Source organism: Lactuca sativa, chromosome 5 (genome assembly GCF_002870075.4).
Source record: "Lactuca sativa cultivar Salinas chromosome 5, Lsat_Salinas_v11, whole genome shotgun sequence".
NCBI classification, from domain to species: domain Eukaryota; kingdom Viridiplantae; phylum Streptophyta; class Magnoliopsida; order Asterales; family Asteraceae; genus Lactuca; species Lactuca sativa.
In genome coordinates this window covers 299,299,482-299,321,013 of record NC_056627.2, presented here as the reverse complement: position 1 = coordinate 299,321,013, position 21,532 = coordinate 299,299,482, and positions in this window count along the sequence as shown.

The following is a 21,532-nucleotide window of genomic DNA, read 5'->3' as shown; positions in this document are numbered from 1 at the left end:
ATATATATATATATATATATATATATATATATATATATATATATATATATATATATATTAGAAATGCCACAACTCATACTTCCCTAACCATCACAAAAAGACTAACCCATGGGGTTTGTGACTTCCTTTCTTCGCGTATGGGTCCTGTGATTCTAGTAGTACGGGACCATACTTATAACATCTGAAACCCTAAGGTACTAAATTTATTCAATTATTGCATTTTGAGGGTCCTCACAACGTGAGATCCTAGGAGCCACGTCATGAGTGGTCGTTGACATGTGTTTTGGAGTCTCACGATGTGGGTGTGGCTTAACGACCCCAACGCTAATTTTTTGGTATTTAAGGGAATGAGAGGCTAGGGTTTCCACATCCTCAGCCTCTCTCACCCTCTAGGCCTCTATAACCCAAGTTTTCATATCACCGTGAGTTGTTGATCATTTTGCTTGTAGAAAGGAAGAAGAAGTCCATTAGAAAGGAATTTGCTTGGGATCATCATCATCACCAGCTTTCATCTTGCTTGGACCACTGTAAGTATTAGGACTCAATATTTATTGCATTTCATGGCTAAATCTAGGCTTTTGGTCCGTTTTCGTATGATTTGGCTTGGTTAAAGTGGAGTAAATCCATAAAGTTAGCAACTTTATGGATTTAAATGGCCTTTTAAGTCTTATATCCTTTAGATCTAGGTTTTGGTGGAGTAATAGACTTTGCATGAGAGCTTGAGGCCATATTTGCACCTTTTGACCATAAACGGTGAAGGGACATGCATGGTGCATGAATGTCTATAAAGCAAGCATTTTTATGGACCATTAGCGTCCCCTTTAGCTTTTGGAAGGGGTGAGGTTAAGGGATGAATGGATTAAGACTGTTGAAATAGTGGTTTTGGCTACAGACCGTGCTCACGATGTGACACATGAGGTCATACGACGTGAGGATGGGTCACTGGCCCTACTGATTCGTTAGAGTTAGGAGTGAGGCACTGATAATGTCATATTTAATGATATAATTCATGCATTATCTTATGTGCTCACCAGGCTCCCAAGCCTGACCCACTCAGTTTTCTCATATACAGGTAGTGGAAAGAGAGTACAGGAGTGATGATCTGATGAGAGATCAATGGATTATAGGCTACTAAAATAAATAGATATTATAATGCCTATGTTGTTTATGTTTATGGTTTTGATATGTATTAACAATGATATCCCGAAGTTTTTTTTTTATACAATACATTTCTACAGAAATGCTTTGATAAATTCTTTTTCATATTTATTTTGGGAACAAATTCCGCATTATATTTCTTTAAAAATATACTCTGATTTTCAAATAAAGCATAAACAAATCGGTCTTTTCTGGCCATGAATTTGGAGATGTCACACTTCGCCAGACTACTGAGCCGGTAGTGGAGTTCACTGTGATGTTCCGTAAGAGGGAGCTACTGGTTCTGCGATATGTGGTGGATGAGGAGATGAAGAAGGCAAGGTACCACGAGATGCTGAGGAGTGATATTTGGTAGTTTATGAGTCGATCCAGTTGCAGGACACTGGAGGGTATGATAGTGAGGGTTAGTGAGAGGGAGATTGATATTGAGATGGAGAGGAAGCGGAAGCCAGATCAAGCTCAGGTTTCCGAGAGTCCAGGAAAGAGGCCCAAGGTATTTGATTTTAGATCGAGAGGCTAGTAGGGCCGGAGCCGCTGTGGCAAGTGCGGCAAGATGCACAATGGGGCGTGCAAGGTGGGTGGTTTTAACTTCTTCAAGTGCAGCCAGATGAGTCATATTAGCAAGGATTGTATTTCTAATACTACCACTACCACTCCAGTATATTATCTGATTTGCTTCCATTGCAATCAGAGGGGCCACAAGAAGGCCCATTTTCCGAGTTTGGCAGCAGCGAGACTAGTCGTAGCACTCGCTCCATCGATGCAGCGAATCACTGGTGGCAGCCAGGGCAAGGCGGATGCGCCTATGGTGAAGAGAATGGCTTTTCAGTAGACTACCGAGGAGGCTCGCGCGACACCTGATGTGGTGACGGCTATGTATCTTCTCGTTATCTCTTTATTTATATTGAATCGCATGCTTATATTTATGTGTTTTATTTTAGGATCGTTCCTCATGAACGGTAATTCGGCATTGGTATTGTTTGATTTGGGGGCTACCCAATGCTTTTTATCGCTTGCACTTAGCGAGAGGTTTTTAGGAGCTTCGGGGGAGCCTGATTGTCCTTTAGAATTCGAGATTGCAGTTGATCGATTTGTCCGGGTAGCGAGGGTCCATTGGGGTTGTATTCTTTAGATGTTCAGCGAGCAGTATCCGATTGATTTGGTTCCCATTTCTTTGCACGGGGAACAAGGTTATCGTGGGTATAGATTAGTTGATCCCCAATAAGGCGGTGATCGATTGTGAGCACCAGTTAGTTCGGATTTAAACCCCAAGCGGGGGAGAGTTAGTCGTTCATGGAGAGAGAGCTCAATGTGGGTCAATTTGGTGCTGATCAGTGAGGGCCAGATGCTATCTTCATCGGGGTTGTTCCTGATTCGTCGCCTATCTTATGGATACCCGAGATATGAAGCATTTTGTTTCATAAAATAATTACTTTTTAACAAAAACCGGCAACAGAAACTTTAAAATTTTATTATAAATTCCGAGTGTGACAAAAAAACAGACCATCAAGGATCATTTTAAAGAGGTTAGAATGATTTTATAACAACCATAGGGTGTTTATAAAATACAACATTTGTAGCCTTTGGACCATCTTGATGGGATGTTGAAGTAGATGGAAAGAACAAGGAGCTTGATCTTCTCTATAAGTAATCCACCAACAAGAATAAGGCACCAAAATTGCTAGATATCTTCTTGTATAATCTTTTTTCTTTAAGCCTTAAGCACTTAACTAATAAATGTAAAAGGAAGACACAAAAGATAAACTCTAAAAACCCAAGAACTAACTTCGAGCGAGAGAGAGAGAGGGAGAACGTAAGAGAACCTATGGTTCTATACATGAAAGAGTGAATGATTTTTTTCTGCATGTCATTTAGTGATAAAACAATTAGCCTTATATAATATGATCATGTTGTGTAATACATGCAAGGTAATGAACAAACATAGGACATAATCCAAGTGTGGGGGACAAGAATGTTAGAGGTTGACTTTTAACCTCCTAGCCTTGATAACACCCGGGTTTAAGGACTAGAACGGTTCATTGGATTTTCTGAAAGTGTCCAAAACTTTATATATGATTTGTGTGTGTGTATATATATATATATATATATATATATATATATATATATATATATATATATATATATTTAAGCTACTTAGTCTTTAATTTATTATTATTTTCATAAAACAATAATTTTTCTCTAATTAAATACAAGAGTTGAATTTTTGAAAAACCAAACCTTTTGATGCTTGTATAGACGTGGTTCATTGGGATTTTTTGAAAAACCAAACCTTTTGATGTTTTCATCACAACGATGCTACTGTGCCCTAGATGCTTATTTTAATCCATAAATAGACTTCTTTAGTTTACACACCTTCTTTCGGTTATCCAGCTTGACAAAACCTTCAGGTTATTCAATATAAACATCTTCCTCAAGATATCCATTAAGGAAAGCGGTTTTGACATCCATTTGCCATATCTCATAGTTATAATATGCAGTTATGGCCATGATAATCCTAATAGATTTAATCTTAGCAAATGGCGAGAAGGTATCTTCATAGTCAACACCTTGAATTTGAGTATATCCTTTCGCGTCAAGTCGTTCTTTGAAAGTTTGTACATTTCCGTCCATGCCGATCTTCTTCTTGAAGATCCACTTGCTTCCAACAGCCCTGCTGTTAGGAGGTAAGTCAACCAAGTCTCATACTTGATTATCATTCATGGATTGGATTTCAGTTCTCATGGCTTCAAGCCATTTGTCAGACTCTGGGTCTACAGTAGCATCCTTGTAATTCATGGGCTCACATTGATCCATCAAGAAGACTTCCTCTTCAGGAATGACAAATCCACTGTTAGGTTCCTGACGATTTCTACTGGAACGTGGTACAGTTGGTGTGGTTTATGGCATATGAACGATAACTTCAGGTTCAACAATTCTTTGTTGATTACCGTTTTCAACTAAAGGTTGTGTCACTCGAATTTCTTTGAGGTCAATATGGACCCCACTTACTTTATGTGAGATAAAGTCAGTTTCAAGAAACATTGCTTTACGAGCTATGAACACTTGGTTTTCATCTTTCCGAAAGAAGTAATAACTGACGGTTTATTTTAGGTATCCCACAAACATACACTTATGAGATCTAGGGTCAAGCTTGTCAAAAGTTTCTCTCTTAACATATGCTTCACAACCCCATATCTTTAAGAAAGACATTGATGGAACCTTTCCATGCCTTAACTCGTAGTGAGTCTTACTAACCTCTTTAGTTGGGACCATGTTTACAATTCAGGTTGCGGTTTCAAGGGTATAACCCAAAAATGTATGAGGAAGGGAAGTATGACTCATAGTTGATTGCACCATATCAAGTAGAGTATGATTTCTTCTTTCTAAGTCACCATTATGCTGAGGTGTTCCCGGTGTAGTGAGTTGTGACACTATGCCACAATTCTTCAGATGTTCATCAAACTCATAGCTCATATATTTACCACCACGATCTCATCGTATGACTTTAATCTTTTTACCAAGTTGATTCTATACTTCATTTTGGACAACCTTGAAGACATCTAATGCTTAATATTTGTATTTCATTAGATACACATATTCAAATCTACTATAATCATCAGTAAATGTAATGAAGTATCTTTCATCACTTCTGGTTATTGTTCTAAAAGGTCCACATACATCAGTATGTATGTGTCCTAATAGATTTGAAGCTCTTTCACCAGCACTGGTAAAAGGAGCTGTGGTCATCTTGCCACATAGACATGATTCACATACATCAAAAGACTCTGAGCCTGTTGACTCTAAGATTCCATCCTTTTGGAGCTTAGCAATGCGAGTTTTACTTATGTACCCAAGCTACAATGCCATAAATAAGTTTTATTTAATTCTAACTTTGTTTTATTATTTAAGTTGACATTGATTTATCCTTTGTGCATGAACCATTTAAATCGATTTCATATATTCCATTTTGGGACAAGTCTCAAAATAGAACACATTATCTTTAAACACATAAATGTTTTCAGAATCAAAGTCGAGCTTATAACGAAAACCTTGTTTATACAAGCGATAAGTAGAGAAAATATTCCTAGTTATACTATGTACATAACAACAATTGTTCAAAATAATATTAAGGGCATTTGGAAGCAAAAGATGATATTGTCCTATGGCCTTGACAGCTACTCGATTGTCATTTCCAACATGAAGTTCCAAATCACCATCTCATAGTTCTCTAACATTCCTTAGTCCCTGGAAATCATTGTAGATGTTACTACCACTTCCAGTATCGAATACCCAAGAATTAGTACAAAATTCATGTAATTCAATCACATATATACTTGAGGTGCCAACCTGGTTGGCTTTGATCTTCTTAAGTTCCTTTAGGTATTTAGGATAGTTGCGCTTCCAGCGTCCCATTTCATTGCAGTGAAAGCAATCGGCGTCAGCAGCAGGTTTGGGTTTAGGAGTTGGGTTAGTAAAAGGAGGCTTCCTTTAACCCTTTCCCTTGCCATTGCCTTTCTTGGCAGCTTTGCCTTTCCCCTTTACCGGTATTATTACCGGTTTTCTTCTTGGAGATTTGACCCTCACAGACCATTAACACTTGATTGTTCCCAAACTTCTTTATGTTTGCCTCATCATTATTGAGCATGTTATGAAGCTCATTCATGCTCCTCTCCCACTCATTCATTGTGAAGTTCATCACAGATTGGTTGAATGACTTAGAAAATGAGGCCCGGATCCCATCGGTCGCTAACTCATCCCCAAATGGGAATCTGAGGAGGACAAGTTGCTCAACATAAGCTTTCATTTTGAGTACATATGCACTCACAGAAGATCCTTCGGCCATCTTGCAACCAATGAAAGATTCACGGTCTCAAAGTGATGAGTCTTGAGCAAAACATCAATCCTATAGTGTACATGCAAACCTTAATAACTTTAGATCTAGCTTTTCTAATGCACATGCAATTGCCTTAGATCTAATAAACTATAACTAAAATTATGGTTTAGATCTTACCTTTGATTGTTATATAGCAATAACAATCAATCCTTGGCTTCAGAAAGCTTAGTGCCTCAAGTGTTGCACCTCTAATGGAGTCACAAACACCACTAAGCAACTTGGATGAAGAGGGAGGAGAGAGGAGGTACCAAAAACAGTAGGAAACCCTAAAGGAACACTTAGCCACGTTTTTGGGTCTCAAGGGTTCTTTAAATAGGTAGGCAATTAGGGTTATCTAACAAGGAAACCCTAATTTGACTGCTTAAGCCCTAAGCAGCCCATGGACCCCTTCTGGAACATGCCTTCGACGATTTCTAATGAACTTCCCCATAGAGTTCGTCCAACCTATTATTCCAAGGTGATCCATAGCCCAATTGCAATTATCTTATAATTACAATTCCAGTCCCCTAAGTTTAATTAATCTCTTTTAGCCACAAAATTAATTCTTTATTAATTTTTGACTAATATTAATTAAACAATATGATTTCTCCTTTAATATATTATTCTCATAATATATTAATAAATCATAATTAAACCTTTCTCTCCTTAATTCATCCTACATATTGCTATGGTAAAGGCAACCCAAAAGCACCATGCTCATAATCGGGTCAAGTACATACCAAAATAGTTATCGACTTAGACACTAATCCAACAGTCTCCCACTTGGATAAGTCTAATAACTATTTTGCATAACTTCAGAACCTAATCAACAATCGTAGCTTTGAAAATCCGTTGTCAACTCTTATCTTATCAGATACGCGTGCCCTTTAGATAATGGATTATATATTCCTCCATTCTCAAGATATCATATAGACACGAGACATAGATTTAAATCATTCTCTCTGTCTTTGTATTGTTTCCCGACATCTGATTTATGACGACTGACAACAGACTACAATTGAACACATCAACTTAGTTCCAGCTTGGCCAAGCGCTTAGGGTGTCATCACTAAATCATCAAGGGGCCCATAGATATCGCTTTTATCTCACCTTGGGTAAAAGTAATGGATAAACTTTGACTCAAATACTTGCTTGCACCTACTAATCGAATCGCACACACCAATAAGTTTTATAACACCAAGTTACTAGTTTGTTTACTTATCATCAATGTGCAACCGACCAACAAATAACAACTCACACGTCTTGGTTTCAAGAATATACAATGTTATCGTCTCACTAATCACCCATGATAAATCCATGAAGTGATTCAAGTGAGCGTGGGTTTAATCCAATACTTTAATCTTATCAAAGCACTCATGAACTCTACAACAAACTTGTGCTATGTCTAAACACCTTAGACAATCTACAGACAGATTCATGATTGTCTTCCTTCATACCTACTTCCAGTGTATGACCGACTGTGGAGGTTCGAATAACCCAGTTATTCTGGAAGTCAACACATGCAAAATGAAACACAACGATAATACTTAATCCTATATGGCCCCAAAACTTATGAGCGTAAATAAAACACTTTTATTTAAACGCCATATTGACTACTCATTATTCATTGTTTAATGTTTTGGATAATCAACTTATTATTTTAATTACAACAATAGTTGTCCCATGCTCCGAGCATGCACACTATGTTACCTATGATCCGTACTTTGTGAAATAGATCAATTGAAAACCTTTCCAATGAAACTCATTTCACAATTCCCAATCCTCATCATTAGTGTAAGAATACCAAATTCTTGCCACTTTTGGAATATGTCAGATTCTAACATTTTATGCAACGATCCTTTTGTAATGTAATAGCACACAAGTCACCAAGACTTGGCTACTGAAATTCCAAGGTATTCTATCGGAAATTGTTACAAGACAATTCCATAGACGCGAAGTCTCACATTCAAAGTACATCCTTCTTGCATAAAAGTTTCTAATCTAGCCATAGACTCTCAATATCCAACTCCCAATATGGAAACATTTCCATATTTGCCATATGACAACTCATTCTAAATAGAGTCTTATTTATTCAAAATAATGTCAACATGGTCCATCCAATACTATACTTCCAACTACTCACAAGCAACAAATCCTTGGTGAACCTTAGATCGTCCTTCGATAGTTGTTTCATTATTTAAGCCAAAACCGTTCTTGTCCTTTTTCCCTCTTAATGCGCTAAGCATTTGGAAAATTTTAGAATGATCAAACATTATAGCATATGCAATCGATCCTATACCCGAAGCGTATGGAACACGATTCATAATGTCTCACATGAAGACGTGATACTTTACCAGTCTCCTGCTATAATATTTATAATTGCCATGTTCTCATAATTTTTATTATGAAAAGGGATGTCGTAATCAGTGTTCTAAAAGGCGTGCCATGGCGGGCGCCAAGGCGCGCCATGGCATGAGGCGCAACGTCGCCGTTACGAAAAGCTTCATAACGTTGTTGTTAGGTGTAGGCGTGGCAAGGCATGATATGGCGTGCCATGGCGCGTGTTTTTTTGTTTGAGACACGGTTTTTTGCTCTTTTTTATACCTTTTCTAATCGGACATACAAGTATTTTGTGTTTTATTAACTTTCTGTTATTAGTTGTTGATATAACACTTCTAAAAACTAGCTATATTTGATATAAATTTATATTTATGCGGTAATATGTGTAACGATCCAATTTTCACGTCCAAAAATTTTGTTGTAAAACATTACATAAAAGCATTAATAGTTAAAACATTGTTTAATTAAACCATTTCACATCGAAAACCAAATTGAAAACCACAACATTAGATCAATCAAATATCAGAGTATCAATTCCAGAATAAACTCGTAACTGCGGAAACAAGAGAGTGTGTGTGTGTGTGTGACATGCTGCTACCGCGCCGGCTCCTTTCCCTTGGCTGAGGAGGTACCTGAAACCAAAACTGAAAACCGTAAGCACGAAGCTTAGTGAGTTCCCCCACTGTACCACATACCATATAATCTCATAACATACACATATTTTCAGGCATATCTGGGTGCCCGACCTACCCCTTCGGACCTCTCGGCCGGATATTGCCTAGCATATCTGGGTGCTGGCCTCCCCTTCGGTCCTCTCGACCGGATACTGCCTAGCATATCTGGGTGCTGGCCTCCCCTTCGGTCCTCTCGACCGGATACTTGGGAACTATTTCTCCCCTCTACTACTACTACATAACATGTATCACAATATCAGAATCTATCTAACATGGCTGGGTATGACTACCCCTTCAGCCCTACCGACCGGATATCTCGGGGACTATCTCCCCCTACTGTCACTAGCACATAGCATCATATCATACTTGCACATAAACACAACACAGGTAGTAGTAATCCCTAGATGAATATCACAGAGACAATCATCTACATACAACTCCTATTGGTGGGTCGGCATTGTGGTCGTAGACCCACCGCTACTGGAAGGTAACTCACCTCAGAGTAACTGCTGATCTGATCAGGAACTGACTGCCTACTGCTGCTGCTGCTCCGGAAATCCTCCGGCTGTAATTTCCTCAACATACTCAATCAATTACTACTAACTATCCTTTGGGTAAAATGACCATTTTACCCTTGATCATGTCTTTAAGTCAAAGTCAGAGTCAACTTTCAATTGACCCGACTCGCCGAGTTGGCTCGCCAACTCGTCGAGTCCCCATCCAATCGACTGCCCGGGGTCCCGTCTTTACTTGTCGATTTAGGCGTTGACTCGACGAGTTCTCCTTCCAACTAATGTCTAAGTCCTTCATCCTACTCGCCGAGTTGTATGAACAACACGCCGAGTTCGTCTTCATCTGATGAACACTCATGCTGAGACTCACCGAGTTGTATGAACAACTCGCCAAGTCTGTTCTTGATCTATGAAGATTGCCTTGGACTCGCCGAGTCAGGCAATGACTCGCCGAGTCCCTCCATGGATGAGTTCAGCTTCCAACTCACCGAGTCACACCCCGTGACTCATTGTCCACACTCGACACTACAAAAATGGGACAAACTCGGAGACTCGCGAGCAGACTCGCCGAGTCAGATGAACGACTCGTCGAGTCGTTTCCATGCAACCATTAACTACACGGATTTGCTCGATTCCAGTCCATGCCATTCACAGATCTGGGTTCCTAGAGAATGAATCACACTTAAAGTTTCCAACTTTACGTGTAGATATTCACCAATAAGGTTTTTAGGGTTCAAAATGCACCCAAAAGGGTAGATCTAGGGTCTTCATGCAATGAGGGTCCATAAAGGCAACAGATCTGAGCTCCTGGAGCTCAACCATGCCTAGATCTAAGGGCCAATCAGCTTATTACGAAATAATTTGCACATACAAGCTTGGGGATTGGCTTAAGAATGACTTAAATGAAGTAATAAGCATAGAAACAGGGGGAAAACGGGTTATACCTCAAAGGAACTACTGAGAGAGCACAAAGATGCTTGGATTCCTTCCCTTCCTCTTGATCTACTTCCCTTTTGCCTCAAAACCTTCAAGAACACACAACAATTGCTTCAAACTCTCAATGAATAGCTTAGAACGACGGTTGGAAGCTCTGGGGTGGTGAATGGGGGCTGGCTTGGGGTGGATATGTTGTTTAAATACGGTGCAAAACCCCTGAAACTTAGGGTTTCATCCAACAGTGGTGACTCGTCGAGTCCGGAATATGGACTCGCCGAGTCGCCAACTTCAACATGTCCCGGGTTCCGTCCCTACTCGGCGAGTCGGACCTATGACTCGCCGAGTCCAAGGCTTAAAAGAAGGAAAATACTCAAATAAGATTTACGTACCAGGAACCAGGTGCTACAAATCTCCCCCACTTATTTTAGACTTCGTCCTCGAAGTCTGCTGCTCGATCCTGAAACAGCTCGGGGTAATGCTCCATCATCTCGTCCACCGGCTCCCAAGTCCATTCCGAACCCTTGCGGTGCTGCCATTGCACCTTTATTAGTTCCACCCTCTTGTTCCTCAAATCCTTCGACTTCCTGTCGAGGATTGCGACTGGGCGCTCAATGTAATTCAGGCTGTCATCAACCTGAATGTCCTCTAAAGGCACTACTGCTGAATTGTCCACTAGGCACTTCCGTAGCTGAGAAACATGGAAAGTGATGTGGATCTGGCTGAGCTCGACTGGCAGATCCTGCCGATACGCCACCTTGCCCACCCGGGCCATAACTCGGAACGGTCCGATGAATCTCGGGCCTAGCTTACCTCGCTTCCTGAATCGAATGACGCCCTTCCAAGGCGACACCTTCAGGAGAACCATATCCCTGACTTGGAATTCCAAGTCGGATCGACGCTTGTTGGCATAACTTTTCTGCCGACTCTGAGCAGTCTGAAGCCTGCTCCGAACCTGCTGGATCCTCTCGGTCGTCTTGAGCACCACTTCGGTGCTCCCCAGGACTCTCTGGCCTACTTCACCCCAGCATATCGGGGTCCTGCACCTCTGACCGTACAACATCTCAAATGGGGGACGGTCAATACTCGCGTGGTAGTTGTTGTTGTATGAGAACTCGGCCAAAGGAAGATAGGTATCCCAGCTACCACTGAAATCCAACACGCATGCCCGTAACATATCCTCCAAAGTTTGGATGGTCCGCTCGCTCTAACCATCCGTCTGCGGGTGAAAAGCGGTGCTTAAATGCAAACGAGTGCCCCACTCGTCATGAAATCTCTTCCAAAACCTGGAAGTAAAACACACATCCCTATCCGAGATAACCGATACTGGCACCCCGTGCCGCGCCACGATCTCCCTGATATAGATGTCGGCCAATTTCTCGGCCGATATGCTCTCCTGAATCGGGATAAAGTGAGCACTCTTGGTCAATCGATCCACGATGACCCAAATCGAATCCACCCCACGCGCGGTCCTGGGAAGCTTCGTGATAAAATTCATCGTGATATCTTCCCATTTCCACAACGGGATGTCCAACGGCTGCATCTTTCCATGCGGCCTCTGATGTTCGGCCTTGACCTTCCTGCAGGTCAAGCACCGCTCGACGTACCATGCCACATACCGCTTCATGCAGGGCCACCAATAATCTGGACGAAGATCCCTATACATCTTCGTCGCCTCGGGATGAATAGAGAATCGGGACTTGTGCGCCTCCTCCATCAAGATCTGGCGCACGCCTCCGTGATACGGTACCCACACCCTACGGTGTAGTGTCAATAGTCCTCGGTTATCATAATCGAAGGAGGAAACCTGACCCACCACACGCTCGCTCTTCCGATGTTCCTCCTTGATAGCCTCCTGTTGGGCCTCCCGAATCTGCTCCAACAGGGGAGTCACTACTGTCATCCTCATACAAATATCTCTGATTGGCGCCGCCTTGCGGCTAAGTGCATCGGCCACCATGTTGGCCTTCCCTGGGTGGTAGAGGATCTCGCAATCATAATCCTTCACCACGTCCAACCACCGACGCTGCCTCATGTTCAGATTCAGCTGATCCATGAGGTACCTCAAACTCTTGTGGTCCGTGTAGATGGTACATCGAACCCCGTAGAGGTAATGTCGCCAAATCTTGAGGGCAAATACCACTGCCCCATATTCCAGATCATGCGTCGGGTAGTTCGCCTCGTGAGGCTTGAGCTGCCTCGAAGCGTAGGCAATGACATGCCCCCTCTGCATCAGTACCGCGCCCAACCCTGAAATGGACGCGTCACAATAAACCACAAAATCCTCTACGCCCTCTGGCAGGGCTAAGATTGGTGCCTCGCACAATCTCCGTCTCAGCATCTCAAACGCAGCCTGCAGCTCGGGTCCCCACCGAAAGACTACAGCTTTCTTTGTCAGCCGCGTCAGGGGCACGACTATCTTGGAGAAGTCCTGAATAAATCTCCGATAGTAGCCTGCCAATCCTAGGAAACTCTGAATCTCAGATGGAGACTTCGGAACCTCCCATATCATCACGGCCTCGACCTTGCCCGGATCGACCAGAATCCCGTTCTGGTTGACAAGGTGTCCGAGAAATTGCACCTCGCGCAACCAAAACTCACACTTGGAGAACTTGGCATACAAGCTCTCCCTCCTCAGGGTCTCCAATACCTCTCGCAGATGCTCCTCATGCTCTTCCTGTGTCTTAGAATAAACCAAAATGTCATCAATAAAGACTATCACAGACCGATCCAGCATCGGTCTACATACGCGGTTCATGAGGTCCATGAACGCGGCAGGAGCATTGGTGAGCCCAAACGGCATCACCACGAACTCATAATGGCCATAGCGCGTCCGAAACGTGGTCTTCTGCGTATCCTCCTCCCTAACCCTCATCTAATGATAACCCGAACGCAAATCAATCTTGGAGAACCAAGATGCTCCCTGAAGCTGGTCAAAGAGGTCATCAATCCTCGGGAGTGGGTAACGGTTCTTCACCGTTACCTTGTTCAGCTCCCAGTAATCTATACACATCCGATGCGACCCATCCTTCTTTTTCACAAACAAAATCGGGGCTCCCCAGGGTGAACTTCTCAGACGAATAAATCCCTTGTCTAGCAGCTCCTGCAGCTGTGTAGACAACTCCTGCATCTCGAGAGGAGCCAACCGATACGGTGCCTTGGCTATCGGAGCCACACCAGGAACAAGGCCAATCCTGAACTCCACCTATCGCTCCGGAGGTATCCCAGGAAGCTCCTCCTGGAAAACATCTGCAAAATCTCGAACCACCAGAACCTCGCTCACTGTCGCCTTACCCGCCTCCCGGGTATCCATCACATACGCGACATATCCTGCGCATCCCTGCTGAAGATAGCGCCTAGCCCTCGCTGCTGAACATACAGCGGGTCCGCCATGTGGCCTCTCACCATGAATCACTAACTCTCCCCCACCTGGGGTCCTGACTTGCACTAGCTGTTGCGTGCAATCTATCACTACCCCATTAGGGCTCAACCAATCCATGCCTATAATCACCTTGTTCCCACGCAGCGGAATGGGAACCAAGTCTACCAAGTAACGCTCCTCAAACAAACGCAGTATGCAATCTCGAAGTACCATCGATGCCCACACCGATCGATCATCAGCAATCTCTACCTCCAAAGGGCAATCCAACATGCCCGAGGACTCATGAAACTTCTTGCTAAGCGGAAGGGACACAAATGATCGGGATGCACCCGAATCGAATAACACCTGAACTGGGATACCGTTCACATGGAACGATCCTAATGCATACATATACATACGAAGCACATATCAATATCATAACATCATAAAAATAAAAGAGAGGGAAAGAATCATACCCATCACCACATCGGGTGCGGCGCGTGCCTCCTCGGTAGTCAGCTGAAATGCTCGGCTCCTCACCACTGGAGCCTCTGCCTTGCCCTTCCGGCCATCCGTGATCCGCAGGGTCGCTAGAGATGGCGCCTTTACTGGCGTTGAAACTGTCAACTGGGGGCAATTGGCCTTCTTGTGGCCCCTCTGGTTGCAGTGGAAACACAGCAACTCAGACGTCTGAATAACTGCTGCCGGAGCAGTGCAATCCCTGCTAAAGTGCCCAGACTTGCCGCACTTGTAGCAGCCTGATGATCCCAACCTGCACGCCCCCTCGTGCGTATTGCCGCATTTCCTGTAGCGTCCCCTTCCCTGTTGGCCTTTCGGCCCCGCATCTGATCCCTTGGGCTTCTTCCTCGAAGCCCCTCCTGACTAACCCTCTTCCGCCTTCCGTTTCTGGATGTGTTCCAAATCTATCTCCCTCTCCCTCGCCCTGGCAATCATGGAGTCCAGGGTAGGGCAAGCCAAAAAGCTAACATGCTCCCGGATGTCAGCTCGTAGCATATCATGATAGCGGGTCCTCCTCATATCCTCGTCACCAGCATACTGGGGCACCAACAAAGCCCTCTCCCGGAACTTGGCGGTGATCTCCGCCACAGTCTCCGTCGTCTGTCTCATGTCTAGAAACTCCCTGGCCAGCTGCTGAAGCTCGACAGCCGGCGCAAACTCTGCCCTGAACCTGGTCACAAAGTCCGACCAGGTCATAGCCTCGATAGCTGAGGCTCCCAACGAGTCACCCACTGACTCCCACCAATCACGAGCTCGGTCTCGCAAGCACCCTGCTGCATACCTCACCTTCGACCCCTCGGGGCAGAAGCTAGTCAACTGTGCACACTCGATGTCTGCAATCCATCGCCTGGCAGTAATGGGGTCTTTCACCCCATGGAAATCTGGCGCACCACTGCCCCTGAAGTCCTTAAAGGACAGTGTGCGAGGACCCGACTGGCCAGATGCCATGTCGCTCCTGAACGCCCTGAGGCAATCCTCCATCAACTCGATGATCCCTTCCATGATCGACCCGAAGATAATGGGAGTCGACTCAAGGATGCCCCTAGTGATCTCTGACGTGATGAACTTGCGTAGTCCCTCATCTACCTGCTCAAAACCTGATCCCGAACCTGACCCCTCTCCTGAATCGCCATCTACCGGCCTCGATCGGAGTACCATTATTCTGCAATACATGACAACAATCATTAGTGATACTGATACTTCCTGAGGGATCACAACTACTTACAAGTTCCCTGGTCTTATCTTGGCCTTCCTTGGTTTGGGTACGGATCCTCTGCTTTCAGTAGTACGGGCCCATACTACCTTCCACATCTATCTATACCTTCTTCAAGGACTGCCTCAACTCCACCAGATCCCTTTCACTATGGCTGATCACTACTATACTCATCCTAGGCTCGCCCTAGGGAAATCTCTGACTCTACTCGATCCAGTCCTCAGTTGCTGCAGACCTCCTTGTAATGCCAATTAGCCATTACCCGAATACCATCACACGTGACGAGGCTCTGATAATCCTTCGAATACCCGACTCGTCCCTACAACGGTTGGACTCAAACAAGAGTTGCGCAGTAGGATCAAATCCGGTACTCTAAGATTATTCAACCCTGATCACATGTGACGTGACGTATTCGCCTAATGGCTAATTCCCATTATTCAGAGTCCCACATAGCACGAAGCAAGCAGCATTCAGACAAGGGAAACAACCTCAAGCAACTCCGCTCTCATAGAGAGAAACTGAACTAGCATACAGTGCTAAACTCATACTATCAGGCATAACCCTAACAAGCTACCCTACTGTTGTCTACTCGATACTAGCATGCAATTCTCATACAACTGAAACACATAAAGCGGGCACAGAGGGCATCACTCCTAGATCCTTAGTCCTAGTCTAGCATGTTGTTATACAAAAGCTGTTAAACATAACATAAACTTGTATGGGTACTTTGGAGAATACTTACTTGAGCTTGGCCGGTCGTGCATATCACACACTTCGTTCTTTCTCAAAACTCTTTTCTCAATTTCTGAAAACATTTTCTTTTAGAAAATCCTTTAATCCCTCGATTTGAGTTCAGACACCCCCATAGGTGTGTCCGAATTACTCAAACCAGGGCTCTGATACCAACTTGTAACGACCCAATTTTCACGTCCAAAAATTTCGTTGTAAAACATTACATAAAAGCATTAATAGTTAAAACATTGTTTGATTAAACCATTTCACATCGAAAACCAAATTGAAAACCACAACATTCGATCAATCAAATATCAGAGTATCAATCCCAAAATAAACTCGTAACTGCGGAAACAAGAGAGAGAGTGTGTGTGTGTGTGGCATGCTGCTACCGCGCCGGCTCCTTTCCCCTAGCTGAGGAGGTACCTGAAACCAAAACTGAAAACCTTCAGCACGAAGCTTAGTGAGTTCCCCTACTGTACCACATACCATATAATCTCATAACATACACATATTTTCAGGCATATCTGGGTGCCCGACCTACCCCTTCGGCCCTCTCGACCGGATATTGCCTAGCATATCTGGGTGCTAGCCTCCCCTTCGGTCCTCTCGACCGGATACTGCCTAGCATATCTGGGTGCTAGCCTCCCCTTCGGTCCTCTCGACCGGATACTGGGGAACTATTTCTCCCATCTACTACTACTACATAACATGTATCACAATATCAGAATCTATCTAACATGGTTGGGTATGATTACCCCTTCGGCCCTACCGACTGGATATCTCGGGGACTTTCTCCCCCTACTGTCACTAGCACATAGCATCATATCATACTAGCACATAAACACAACACAGGTAGTAGTAATCCCTAGATGAATATCACAGAGACAATCATCTACATACAACTCCTATTGGTGGGCCGGCATTGTGGCCGTAGACCCACCGCTACTGGAAGGTAACTCACCTCAGAGTAGCTGCTTATCTGATCGGGAACTGACTGCCTACTGCTGCTGCTGCTGCTCCAGAAATCCTCCGGCTGTAATTCCCACAACATACTCAATCAATTACTGCTAACTATCCTTTGGGTAAAATGACCATTTTACCCTTGATCATGTCTTTAAGTCAAAGTCAGAGTCAACTTTCAATTGACCCGACTCGCCGAGTCTCCATCCAATCGATTGCCCTGGGTCCCGTCTTTACTCGTCGAGGTAGGCGTTGACTCGACGAGTTCTCCTTCCAACTGATGTCTAAGTCCTTCATCCTACTCGCCGAGTTCGTCTTCATCTGATGAACACTCATGCTGAGACTCGCCGAGTTGTATGAACAACTAGCCGAGTCTGTTCTTGATCTATGAAGATTGCCTTGGACTCGCCGAGTCAGGCAATGACTCGCCGAGTCCCTCCATGGATGAGTTCAGCTTCCAACTCACCGAGTCACACCCCGTGACTCACTGTCCACACTCGACACTACAAAAAGGGGTCAAACTCGGAGACTCGCGAGCAGACTCGCCAAGTCAGATGAACGAATCGCCGAGTCGTTGCCATGCAACCATTAACTACACGGATTTGCTCGATTCCAGTCCATGCCATTCACAGATCTGGGTTCCTAGAGCATGAATCACACGTAAAGTTTCCAACTTTACGTGTAGATATTCACCAATAAGGGTTTTAGGGTTCAAAATGCACCCAAAAGGGTAGATCTAGGGTCTTCATGCAATGAGGGTCCATAAAGGCAACAGATCTGAGCTCCTGGAGCTCAACCATGCCTAGATCTAAGGGCCAATCAGCTTATTACGAAATAATTTGCACATACAAGCTTGGGGATTGGCTCAAGAATGACTTAAATGAAGTAATAATCATTGAAACAGGGGGAAACGGGTTATACCTCAAAGGAACTACTGAGAGAGCACAAAGATGCTTGGATTCCTTCCCTTCCTCTTGATCTACTTCCCTTTTGCCTCAAAACCTTCAAGAACACACAACAATTACTTCAAACTCTCAATGAATATCTTAGAACGAGGGTTGGAAGCTCTAGGGTGGTGAATGGGAGTTGGCTTGGGGCGGATATGTTGTTTAAATACGGTGCAAAACCCCTGAAACTTAGGGTTTCATCCAACAGCGGTGACTCGTCGAGTCCGGAATATGGACTCGCCGAGTCGCCAACTTAAACATGTCCCGGGTTCCGTCCCTACTCGGTGAGTCGGACCTATGACTCGCCGAGTCCAAGGCTTAAAAGAAGGAAAATACTCAAATAAGATTTACGTACCAGGAACCAGGTGCTACAATATGATTATAAATTAATACAAAATCGCCGCCTTACATCACGCCTTGAAAAACGCCATGGCTTGCCATAACTCATTAAGCTTGAGGCTTGGCCTTGCCGCCACGCCACGCCTCACGCCTTTTAGAATCTTGGTCGTAATCATAACCAAATTTTAAGAATGCAATTATCCTTTCCATATATAGAATTTCCTCATGTTGAACCATTCCAACACAACATTCATATATATTTGACTAAATTTGATTAAAATTCCACTATCTAAGCCTTTAGATTTGAAATGAAGTATAATATTCTCTCCTTTAATTATAGCAAAACAACTTTTCAACCCCTGCAACTTTGCAAAGTGAATCTTTGTTTTCTATAATTAATATTGCTAACTTGCAATACTTAAAATAATAATAATCATGCTCCCACTAACACAATGATTATTTCCATACAAGCATAACACTTATGCTCCCACTAGCTTTGACATGTATTCAAAATACACTTGAACTTCTAGAAAACAATACTTATTGAATTCCAAAGTCCATGTTTCTAATACTAGATGCTTCGATAATTCTTTATCTAAGCTTCTTAAACTCATACACCTTTTCTTAGATAGCTTATATGTGCGTCTAAACAATTTTAGAACTCATGTTACTAAGTCTCAAAATGTTCATACTAATTGCCAAATATCACAATTCGAACTATGAAAAGGGATGCCGTAATCATAATAGAATTTGAGAATACAATTTTTCACAATTGCAATCTTCTTAAAATCTCTCTTAGTGAAATCATTTCCTTACAATCATTTTCATGAAGGAGGGAAACCTCATGACACTTAGATTTTAAAGTGTATGTGTTCCTATCCATGTGAATTTGCCAAAACCAAAGTTTGCGACAAATCCATATGGACCGAACGTGCTCAATCTCGATTTCTTGCCTCATGGTAACATGAATGCCCACCATGTCTTCCAAGCAACTCACCCTTTCATATCAATGTACTTTCCATTGATCAAGGTGCTTTGTCTTTATGCATTCAAATGAGAACTCATAGAACTCACATGCATAATTAACTCAATTGGAATGACACAGAAAAAGAGTATGTCATCCACGATAGGCTTTAAACCTCAAGTCGTGTGCTAGTGATGATCAACTAGTTTTAACTCTTGATTTGTTCTTGAAACCTTTCAAGACCATTAAGACTCCCACTGACTCCTTGACATATAAGATTGTGTTGTCAAGAAACAATCCTTGACAAAACAAATATTAAAGAGTTAGTGTAGTTTTTATCAAGACTATTACTTCACATAATTGGTTTTAGTTGGTCTTTGTCTTATCCAAGACATCACAACTTACCAATCTCAAATGTGCAGGAATAAGAAGACTTTTTCCAATTCCATATTTGTTGAGTGTTATAAACCTGCTAAAGACGTGTCACTCAATTCACAATCTCGGAGTATAACTCTAAGACTTGATATTGGAATGAAGTATGATTGACTTCTTGATTTAACCATTTCCACAATTCTCGATTCCTTTTCTTAGACATACAAATGCACTAAGACTTGTCTAGAGGATCAATTGAGATATGGTTCTTAATCATTAAGACTTATCATAAAACACAATAAAAGGTACTCTACCTTATTCTTAGAATGGAGAAACTTTTACTTTTCTGCCTACTTGATTCTTCTTTATTCGTTCTGCTATTCATTGAAACTCTTTCAACCAACTCAGAATTACACTTAATCTTATAAGTATAATCATATTTACCAAACTTTAGTAAATCATGACGAATTTTTATCACTCTTGTGGTAGACTTGATCAACGTACAACCTAGTGTACTCGATCTCTTAGTCCTTCACTTGACCCTTTGCGAAAGATTTAGTCTAATTTTCAAATATGAAGTTTCTCATTCATCACGCAATGCATGTTGCATGATTCCAAGTTTCTGTCCAATTGAAAATTGGGCGATGAGAAACTCTCCCTATTTGGTAAATTCTTGAAATTTCACAAATAACATAATCAAGAATCACATCCAATTCAACATTGCTAAAATTAGAAATACATAAACATCCATTTTCACATATGCCATTGCAAGGATAAATAAATAATACGAAATCAAAATTCATTTTATTGCGGAAAAACTTGTCCTTACAATGCAATTCAAATGAAAACTATGCTATTTCAATTTCTAAGGAATCTATTCTAACTCTAAAGTAGTAGCTCAAAAATCCGATCTTCAAGCAATGCGATCGAAATCCATTTCTTCACGATCAGATTCAGCTTACTTCTTCCCTTAAGCTACATCTCTTTTCTTCGATCCTACAAAACATCACAATGTAATTATCACATCATGTATTGAAAATCAAAGAGTAGGAACTTATAGAGTTAGTTATTGGATTTTACCTGAAGTAGAGCCATACGTCTTGACTCTCCCATCTCTTAGATCTCTCAGGTAGTTTGGGCAGCTTTATCTCCAATGCCCCTTCTCTTGGCAATAAAAGCAAATGGACTCCTTTGGCACAACACATGGGACAATCTCATACTTAGTCCTTTCTGTACTTCCAATGTAGCCAGTGTCCATTGAAGTTTGGGAGTTTGATTCACCAGAAAAATTTACTTGATCAGCACGCCAAATCATTGTTGATTCGGTAGCTATAAGCAAATAGGTCAAATCAATTAGGGTCACGTCGTAGTCGATCATATAGTACTTTCTAACGAACTCACTATATGAATCAGGAAGTGACTGAAGAACCCAGTCAACAGCCAACTCACCTAAAATCTCGACACCCAACATCCATAACCTGTCAATGTGTAACTTCATCTCTAAGACGTGTGCACACACATGTTTCTCATCTTCGTGTTTACTTGCCAAAAGGGATTGAGTGAGCTTAAACTTTTCAAGCCTTCGAACTTGTGGCTCAGGGAGAATAATTGGAGGGGGTGGAGGAAGTGAAG